Source organism: Rhamphochromis longiceps, linkage group LG13 (genome assembly GCF_057381845.1).
Source record: "Rhamphochromis longiceps isolate RC_006_pf linkage group LG13, R_longiceps_female_GT1.1, whole genome shotgun sequence".
Classification (NCBI taxonomy): domain Eukaryota; kingdom Metazoa; phylum Chordata; class Actinopteri; order Cichliformes; family Cichlidae; genus Rhamphochromis; species Rhamphochromis longiceps.
This window is the reverse complement of record NC_140569.1, coordinates 30,353,173-30,363,442: the sequence shown is the minus strand read 5'-3', so window position 1 is coordinate 30,363,442 and position 10,270 is coordinate 30,353,173. Positions and strand designations below refer to the sequence as shown.

At 38.8% G+C, this 10,270-nt stretch overlaps 1 long non-coding RNA gene across 1 annotated transcript; it reads right to left on the bottom strand.

The window, feature by feature from the left end:
• Nucleotides 1-5,103: 5,103 nt before the first annotated feature.
• On the bottom strand, nt 5,104-7,385 carry LOC146656092 (uncharacterized). Its single transcript, XR_014914250.1, has 3 exons — nt 7,259-7,385; nt 5,414-5,582; nt 5,104-5,330 (listed from the first exon to the last, which is right to left on the bottom strand). It is a non-coding gene; the product is annotated as an uncharacterized LOC146656092 (long non-coding RNA).
• Between the last annotated feature and the right edge of the window lie 2,885 nt (nt 7,386-10,270).

Genomic DNA, 10,270 nt, shown 5'->3' with positions numbered 1-10,270 from the left:
ACACTCTCACAAACAGAATCACAGTTTAGTAGCACAGTGGGAAAGTAACAGTAATCTAATTACTTTTTTGCAATACTAATTCCTCACCATACTTGTTACAGCCCATCTCTGATCATGACATCACAGTAACCTACATCACAACACTAACCTTCCTGCCTGAGAAAATCGTCTAGTGTTTGCTAACTAGCTAACATGTCACCACCTTGACTGTTGACCTTCCTTCACTGTTTTGCTGAACATTTTTTTTTTTTGGGGGGGGGGTTATTTTCTCTTATTATCTTGCTTTTGTGTTTGTTTCACTGCCATGAGGCCGTGTCTCAGCAGATACCACATTTTGCTGTTATTCTGGATACTTTGAAGAACCGTGACCAAAAACCCACCAAACATTCATCTGAATGAAATCAAAGCGGTAAATACTTGAAGTGTGTGCTTACACTGTCTATCTCTTTTCTGTTTGTTTTTTAAATATTTGTTAATTAGTATTTTTCTTTCACTTTAGCTCCTTTTCTTTGGTCACTTTTGTCAGAGGTGTTAGGCAGACAAAGGACGACGAAGCTGCCAGCTCACTAACTACTACTTCAAAGGTCTTTCCACTTAACTAAACTGCATATGTATTTCTCTCTCTCTCTCCTTCTCTTTCTGTCTCTCTCTCACTTCAGGCGAGGACTGTGATTCATGTACTTCTTGTGAAGACCACCATTAGGTTCTTGCAATACAGCTTTTATCTCCATCCCTGGGACTAATATCACTTACATTTTCTTTTTCTGGCTGCTTTTACACCTCATGTTCTTTCTCCTTCTATCCTTTCTGACTCCCTCACTTTTCTCTTGCTGGCATGTCCGCTCGGTTTTCCCCATCATGTTTTCCTAGGAAATCATAATTGGTTAAAACCCCAAGTCTAACTGTTGGCAAACAGAATGTGTATATTTAGTAATTTTGTTTATTCATTTCTTTTTCAAGTTTTATTAATAATGAACCAAAGAAAGCAACGATTCTGGCTTATATAAAAATAACTTTCCTTTTTTCTAAAAAGCCCATTTGGTTTTTCCCAATATTCCGTCTAAGGTTAGTTTTGTCACCTGTGATGACTTAGAGATCTCAGGCTTATAGATTCATAATTCTCATTTCCAAAATAAAACAAATCCTGCGTCATCATCATTTCATTAGAATGATTATCACGATCATCAGATCATGATTATCATTGTAATCAAAATCATTCCAAGTCTCATCATCATCATCACTAACATTTTTACACTCATCACAATCAATACCACCACTCTTGTATAATTTTAATCATCCAATCAAATGCCATCATTATAATCTTCATAACAATTAGTGTCAACATCATGGAAATTTTGCTTCTATTTGGATAAAATACTGTCTGTCATTATCATCTGAGTCATCATCAGCAATAATAAAGCTATTAATTGGTTTTAAATGATATGTATGTATATATATATATATATATATATATATATATATATATATATATATATATATATATATATATATATATATATATATACACATATATATATATACATATATGTATATATATGTATATATATATATATATATATATATATATATATATATATATATATATATATATACACATATATATATACATATATGTATATATATATGTATATATATATATACATATATATATACATATACACACACATTTAAAACAGTATAAAAAAAACTGAGCTGCAAACAATAAGGAAACCCTTTTTTAAAAGGGCAAATCAATACAATGCCTTAAAGCATTGGGGGTAAAAATTTAAATACATGAAAAAAGAAGATATAGAACTTGAATAACATTAAGGCGGTATATACATTTTTTTTTTTTTTTGCACATGTGGACGCACACACACACACTCTTTATTATCTGCTCCATAGATGGCTACTTCCTTACTTCTATTTTCTACTTGAAAACTAGGAAGAGAAACAAGAGATCATCTCACCTTTACTGCTGTTTTTATCCTGTTGTAGGGGGTTTCAGGTGGAGCATACTGTACCAAGATAACATTTCCCCTTGGTATTAGTCAGCGCTCCATCGGTGTTCTAGAGTTCTAGCAGCTTTAGAGAAACAATGGCTAGTTGGCATTTGACGTAGCACCATGATCAGTTGGTGTGTGTCATAGGTTTCAATGTGAAGATGCAGGGTTTAACTTAGATACTGAGTGCAAACGGGTGGAAAGCTAATGTCATGGTATGCTATGTTTGGCATGGATGGAAGAGTAGTTCTCCTGCTTATGCATTTTTATTTTTGCTCTACTCTGCTTAACTTTGTTGGCAATGCCCAAGGCAGCAAAGTTGAGAGAAAATGCAAGCAATGCACTGGTGAGTCTACACTGTTCCATATTTCCGCAACTGCAGCTAGGCTTAATAAAGCCAGTGCTTCACTGTTAGTCAAGTTCACTGTGTTTGCTGTTGTTCACAGAATATTTATATGGACTTGCATGAGTTTAGTCCTGGTGACAAAGTCTTAGCTCTTTGTCTGCATTTAAGTTTATCTTCCTGGGCCAAGTTTTTGATCCGTATACAGCTGTCAAACATGTTTGGATCAGAGTTATTAGATTTCAACTTGTGGTTGTTGGAAACCGATGAAGCTTTTTTCATGTTAATTTAATAAAACTCTATTATGATCAGTTTTCTTGGCGCACCTTTTGCTTTTCCCCGAGAAGAAACAGTTGTGAGACCTGTCTTGGTGGCTGGTAATGATACATGTTAAGCCATGTTAAGCATACTCCTACCAAGAGATTTCAAAACTGGGTTGGCGTCAATGGTACTGCTCTCAAATAGCTTTCATACTTTCATATATACACAGATACTCAGAATTCATATTAACCAATGTACAGTGGCTTGCAAAACTATTCAGCCCCCTTGAACTTTTCCACATTTTGTCACATTACAGCCACAAACATGAATCAATCTTATTGGAATTCCACGTGAAAGACCAACACAAAGTGGTGTACACGTGAGAAGTGGAACGAAAATCATACATGATTCCAAACATTTTTTACAAATAAATAACTGAAAAGTGGGTGACAAAATGTGGAAAAGTTCAAGGGGGCCGAATACTTTTGTAAGCCACTGTATGTCCTCCTCTGTACCAATCATATGTGTTTTTTTTACCCAGGGACCAATCCTTGGACCTGTTTTCTGTTTTCTTTAGAAATGTTATTCCCGGGCCATCTACTTGAAGGTTTGATGGGATTTTCTGCCATTGCTATGCAGATGATACACAGCTGTACTTTTGAGGTGTATTGCATTGCTCAGTCGTCCAGTTGGTGCAAAAAACAAGCAGCAAGACTGCTAACAAAAACTAGTTGCCTTTATATATCACACCAATTCTTGTGCTGTTTCACTGGCTTTAAGTAAAATTCAGAATCCACTTTAAAATCCTGTTATTAACACGTAAAACTCTACATGTGCCACATTCTCATTTTAAAACCAGAGGTGACTGTGCTCTTGAGGTTATGGTGCTCCAACTTTGGAACAGCCTTCCTCAAGGCTGGTTGGCTGATTCTGTGATTTGTTTTAAACAGCTACTGAAAACACACTTTTATAGGTTAGTTTTCCATTAATCTTTCCGCTTTATTTTGGGCCATACTTTACAACTGTATACAAGTATGGATGTGTGTATGTTCAAATGAATGTCTGCATGTTTCTGTGTCTGTACGTTTAAACATGTGTACTTATCTGTAGATATAATGATATTTATGCCTTAGAACCTAGAAGCTTCTTTAATAGGAGAAGAGTTTCAAAATAACAAAAAAAAAAAACCCAATCAATTATGTCCTCATTAACCCAGCTCCAGGCAGACCTCTACAGAGAGGAGACACACTTGAAGAAATTATTTTTCATCCTCTTCCCCTGCTTGTCAGTTTCAGACTCTGTGGTGTCTCAAAATCACAAGGACATCAAAAATATGAATGACCTTAACAATTCAGACACCAGTGGAGCTGAGTGTTTCTTTGCAGGTGTGATGGTAATGAACTTTGTATGCTCTTCATCCATCTTGCTGAAACACACATGCACACACCACATCCATTTCTCCTGATTGCTGCCCCCCTTCACTCCCTCACGATGGCACTGAGCCGTGGAAATGTCAGGGGTCAGGTTTACATTGACGCTAAAGCGCTGGTCACCCTGGGCCACAGTAAAGGTCAGCGCCATGGTGACAGCTGGTTGATATCGTCGTTGGGAAGTTAGTCATGAGTCACCGCTCCAAATCTTCCATGTGGCATTAACATCATTCTCTGATTTCTCGCTTTCTCTGTCTTGTTTTATTTTCAGATGCCATCTTGACAGATCTGCCTGGTGGAGGGTGTGATGGAAAGGTCAGTACTTATAGTTAACACAATATTTTTTTTTACTTGTTTGGTGAATAATGCAGTGTGAAAACAAATGCATATATTTAATAGCACCACATTACTTATTCATAACTTTAAATTATAGAAATAGCACCTGGAATGTGAGGAAATCTTGATTTTATATAATGAAACTGCCACTTGGTTCTAAATAAGCTAATGGCAGGTTTCACCATGTATTATCAGCCTACGTATATCCATTGATTAGGAATAGTTACACCTAATAAACAGTGGCTTGACAGTTTTGCCAAGAGTGATGCAGAGTTCATGTCATATTGAATTTCCTGTAAATACAAGCTGTCATCTGGGCAAAAACATTCACGTCACTCTGCTAGGGGTAATTACTAGCAAGAAATAGGCTTTTATTTATAGGCCATCATGTCTTAGACTTGAACCTGTGAATCAAATGTATGACACACAAAACACATGTTAATAATGCTGACAGGAGATCAAAAAATGAAAAACTTTAAAAATAAATATACTTAAACAAGATTTCAGGTTGTACCAAATGGGTTTGGCTCTTAACACCCTCCAGGTCACCAGTGATCCATTTAGGGTTGCATTGGGTTTTGTTTGAGGCAGACAACTACACCCACACCACATGTATGCTATCGCTATTTATTGTGGTTTAACCTGTCAAGGACAAAAACGTACAGAAAATTCTGCATCAAGCCTTTTAATCATAGCTTTCCCACTTTTTGTCAGGCGCAGTGGCCCGTGGACATGGGATGGACTCAAGCGCAGATTCAAAACCGGAGGCCAGGGGTGAGGTGTAACGAAAAGAGACTTTATTTTTACAATGCTCAGAGGCTAACAGAAAGTGCAGACTAGAATCAATGAACATAAACTAGATGTCTGAGGCGAGAGAAAAATACTGTGGTGAAAACTAGATGGCAGGGATAACTGGGTGCAGGTACTGGGCAGGGAAAACTGTGGCGGGCCCGGGCACTGAAACAGAGGACAGAGCAGTCAGGGGAATCCCACAGAGGGTTGCGAGTGAATCTAAAAAATAGTACACTGAGCTGTCTTACAAGCTTGCAGGTGGGGGTTGCGTGGAGGGGGGAGGCAGGAGAGGTCCAGGTGGGTGCTGCATGCAAGGCAGGGAGGCAGGCAGGAGAAAATGGCAGCTCCAAAATGGAGAGGGATTACCGGTGGCAGCAAACTGGTATCCAGGAGAGCTTGGTAGGTGGTTTTCAGAGGCTGACGAAAAAAACAGAGATACGGTTAATACACACGATTAGTCACCAAGGAACGGACGTGAGGCCGAGAACTGACTAAAGTTGGCAGATAATCTGGCGAAGACCAGTTGAGTGCGCCGGTCATAAATACTGCTGGTCCGATTGCCATCAGGTGAGGAACAACAAAGACTCCACCCAGTGGGGAGGAGCTGATGCTGTGGAAAACCACCCAGACCACGACACTTTTGTTAAACCTGGATTGACAGCTTGATAGTGTGATGGTTAGTGCTGTTTCCTTACAGCAAGAAGGGCCTGGGTTCAAATCCACAATCTGGCTGGTTTGCTGTGTGTAATTATACAGCTAGAGTTAGATTAATTGGTGATTCTAAATTATCCATGAATATAAGTGCAAATGATTGTTTGTCTCTATGAAATCACCAACCTCCAAATTGGTTCATTAAGCAAGACTAGCAGTAATTGCCTTTATTAACAAAGTAGTTGTTCAAACAATAAGATTTCATTGTGTTTTCCTAAGTTTTTAACTTGTGTAGAATGAATTAAAACAAATTTCACTTTACATACTTCAATAAATCACTTCAAGTCAATGTAAGTATACTACGTTGAGCCAACGTAATCTGATTACATTAAGCCACCAAATGCCAAATGTGTTGGTTTAACATGGTCAAAAATGGGTTATTGTACTTCGTTAAATCACGTGGAAAAAGGTGCCATGATTAAATTGTGTTCATCCAACAACAGTTTTTTTTGGAGTGTGCAAGATGTTGTGTTTCTATTGAAGGCTTTTCCATTGGGTATTCCAAACAAGAATAAATTTAATAATAAAAAGGGGTAAACTTAAAACCAAAATCCTAAACTCAGTCCTAAAGCTTGTTGGGTCAACCTAGGATCCTGGTAGATGTTTGGGGGCTGACGCAAAATGAAACCTGCTTCCAAAAACATCCCTGATGGAGTCACTGAACAACCCATAAAAAGAGAAAGAAGCTTTTACTTTCTAATCCATTCCAACATTTAATCTGCTCTTAATTTCTTCCTGTAGTGCTCGACTTCCTGTTTTATCATTGTCTGATCAGTCTCATTATATTTATAGCCACCCGATTAATCATTTACCATTGGTCTGAACATCAAAGCAGGTAAGGGGAAACTGCAGGGCAAGAAACTGAGCTCAGCAAAATCTTGCTTTATTATTTTTCTACTTAGCTGCCACTTCTTTTCTCTGTTTCTTTTTGTTTCTTACACAAAATATCAAGTGAGAAAATCTATTAAAACCACATTTTCAGTGCACAATAACAAAACACATAAAAGAAAGACACTCCAGGCTTCACTGTGTTGCCCTTACTTTGGAAACTATGTGGAAAGCACTTTACATGCAACCCATACAGAGTTTATTTAAAGAGCCTCTGTGTTCTTCCCAGTCTTCTCTCTGTTCTCTACCCTTTACTGATTCCCCAGACCTCGTGTTGCCCCCCCCCACCCCCTTTTTTACTGGCAGGATAAATGTATACACTCTCTGCACCACAGGGGTTCTAATCTATGTGTGTGTGCTGGAGAAAAGAAGGACGTGTTAGACAGCAAACGTATGTAGCAACACCAGAGCAACAACCTCTCGTCAGTGTTGCACACTCTGACACGTACGGGTTAATGTGGCCACCAGCCGTGTGGCGTGGTTGGCTGGCTCACCTTCCATCTTGCCCAGCCAAGCTCCATGCTGGGCACGACACGCCCGCCTGACAGTATGCATCCGCCAGGCCATGACAGCTCGCATATGGAAATCTTCTGCCACCGGTGGAGAGGGAGAGCCAGGGAGGGCAGTGGGGCCAGTTAGAGAGCTACACTGAAAGAAACAAATACATGTCAGAGAATGGGATCCAAAGCGTGGCAAAAAAAAAAGGGCAAAATATATGTTTCATGGCGGTCATTGGAAAGAACATTTTTGGCCGTAGGAGTGTGCACCGAGCATTCAGGCTGGGATGAGTGAAGATTATTTTTCTAAAAACAATTTTCAGATCTATACACAACTAAAAAGAAGATACAGTTAGAAAAGAATTGTAATCAACATTCCTTTTTTTAAGTAATAACAGACAACATTACTACAGTTACAGTTACTAGTGGTACAACCATAGTCCAGGAGTGAGTAATTAAGTAGTTCAGTAGTGGGTGGGGGGGTCTTAAGTCACAGTTTCTGATGGCCTGAGGGTAAAAGCTCCAGCTCATTCTTTCTGTCTTGGCAGCCAGCAGACGGTGATATCTCCCTGATGGCAGACAGAGAACAGACTGTTGTTGGGGTGCTGGAATCCCCTGGAACCCTCCTGGCTCTAGATCGGCATTGTTTGTAAATGTCCTGCTGATTGGGAAGGTTGGACTTTGGTCTCATCAGCTGCAGGTCCCCATCCAGGTGGTGATACTCCCACACTATGGTGCAAGTGTAGAAGTTCATGAGCACCCTGAGTTTAAAGTCTTTAATTGTCTGAAATGGTATAAGCAATGATGTGCTTTCTTCACCAGGGTGTTAAAGTGGCAAAACCATGGTCACTGCTTTAAATAACTATAAAATGTGATAGTTTTACTACTCTTTACATTCTTAACCACCAATTTGGTTTGTAGCATTGGGTTTGGTGTTGCCACTCTGCATTTCCAACTTCAGTGAGTCAAATGAATCCCCAGCTTCCTAATTGTGCACCTACATTCTGAGAAATATTTTGGCCTACATTAAATAGTAGCTCAACTGGTAATCAAAACAGATCAAATGGTATTATGGCATAACATTTACCCGATTCTTTAACTTGTTAGTGTCCACCAGGTCATGGATGAACCTCTTAGGGGTAGGGTTAGATTACAGTTTAGCCAATTGCTTAACAAACTTTTCAGTTTCATACACAGGAAGCTATTACCTTTCAAATCAAGACTTGGATTAATTTTTGCTGGACAGTTTTCCTCTTATAATGTTTTTAATGTGGGCATGCCAAATAGGTGGAAAGCTTTTGAATGCATCCATTTGAAAAACAGTTTAGTAAACCTAACAGGGCCAAATGCAGAGAGGGAGACATATAGCTAGATAAAGAGGTGAGTGGCATGCAGTAGTGTGTGTGTGTAGTGAGCGTAGCCATCTGCTGTTCATCATCACTTCTCCAAGTCTCAATCTTGCTCTCATCTCTAGCATTTGGAGGCACTGAGGTTTCTGATGCCAGCAAAGGTCAGAGCTGGTGATTTATTGGTCCTCTTGCGGGAGGCCGTCTGTGGACCTGAGATACCTGCTGTGCCCCTGGATCAAAGCCAACATCCCTGACACCAGTGACATGCTGCCAACACAAGAAAAGCTTGCATTGGACATATTTCACATTGCTGTATACATATATATGTTACAGCTGAATTAATTCAGCAATGGCAGATGACCTGACATCACTGTGAGTATAATAGTTATATCAGTTGACTGTTGTGGAGAAAGTCAGCCACTTATACACACAAAATGTGATTTTACATTAAATATTTTAAGCTTTTAGCTATTTTTCAGCTGACTAGCGGGTATCATAGATAGTAAATAAAAGCTGTACTGTTGTTTTTTGTACAACCTGGCTGTAATTGATCACGTTCATAAATCTGGATAAGATGTATGCACACAGTGGTTCACACACATAACAGGTTGTCCCAGTTTCATAAGTCTGGATAGGATGTTAACATGCGCAACCACAAAAACAGAATATTACAAAAATCCAAATCTGTTAAAGATGTCCATATCACCACATCTACTATATGCCCAAAATGTGTTCTGGCAAACATTTTCATGTGCTACTATGATCATCTGAAATTGAATCATTAAATGCAGCAGTCGATTTACCTGCTAGCATCTATGCAGTGTGTTGGCTCATATGACTTTTTTATTTATTTTATTTTTCTTTCACATTGAAGCTACCCATAAAAATGCCCTGTCCTTGTCATGGCACCACTGTAGCACACATCATCCACAGAAAACATGGTTGAGTTTACTTAATGAGGTGCAATGAGGTGCACAGTAAGTCCTCAGGTCATTGTGATGGATGTATCATTAATGCGTTAAAAAAAAAAAAAAACCTCCCTGAACCTCTCAGCTTCAGCATCACCTCTGGGCTAAACTCTTGGTTGTCAATACAGTTTCTTTATAGCATGTTTTGAAAAAGAAAATCAAAGCAATGTACTGTACTTCTATTTAGGTTCTCTTTTTCACATCAACTTAATGAGGAAATTATTTGTTTGATTTCAGTTGCAGACAGTGCTGTTTGGTCTACTAGATTTCAAATTTACTGCCTTTCTAAAGTCCGACAGGATTCCACTGCTATGGTTGCAAAATAAATAAAAACAAAAAACTCCTGGGAAAGCAACCATTTCCCTCTCTTGTTCTGTGACCTTAGAAAACACTGTTCTGGTTCATGTTGTCTTTAACAACTTCAACTCTTCTTAAAGACAACATGATATTCATTTACACTCAATATTACAGTCCACATTAGAGTTACTAAAGATGACTAATTAGGGTATCCTTTAGAGTGGGCCTACCTCATGACTCATGTCTGGTCAGAATCCCAACATGGCAAAGGATGAAACTTGAGGCTTCACAATGAGACTTCAGGTTCAGGCGATGGCACAGGAGTTTTGTTTGTTCAAATACTACCATTTTATAAAAGGTTTGTGTTTCTCATCTTCCTCTTGACAGTACCCCAT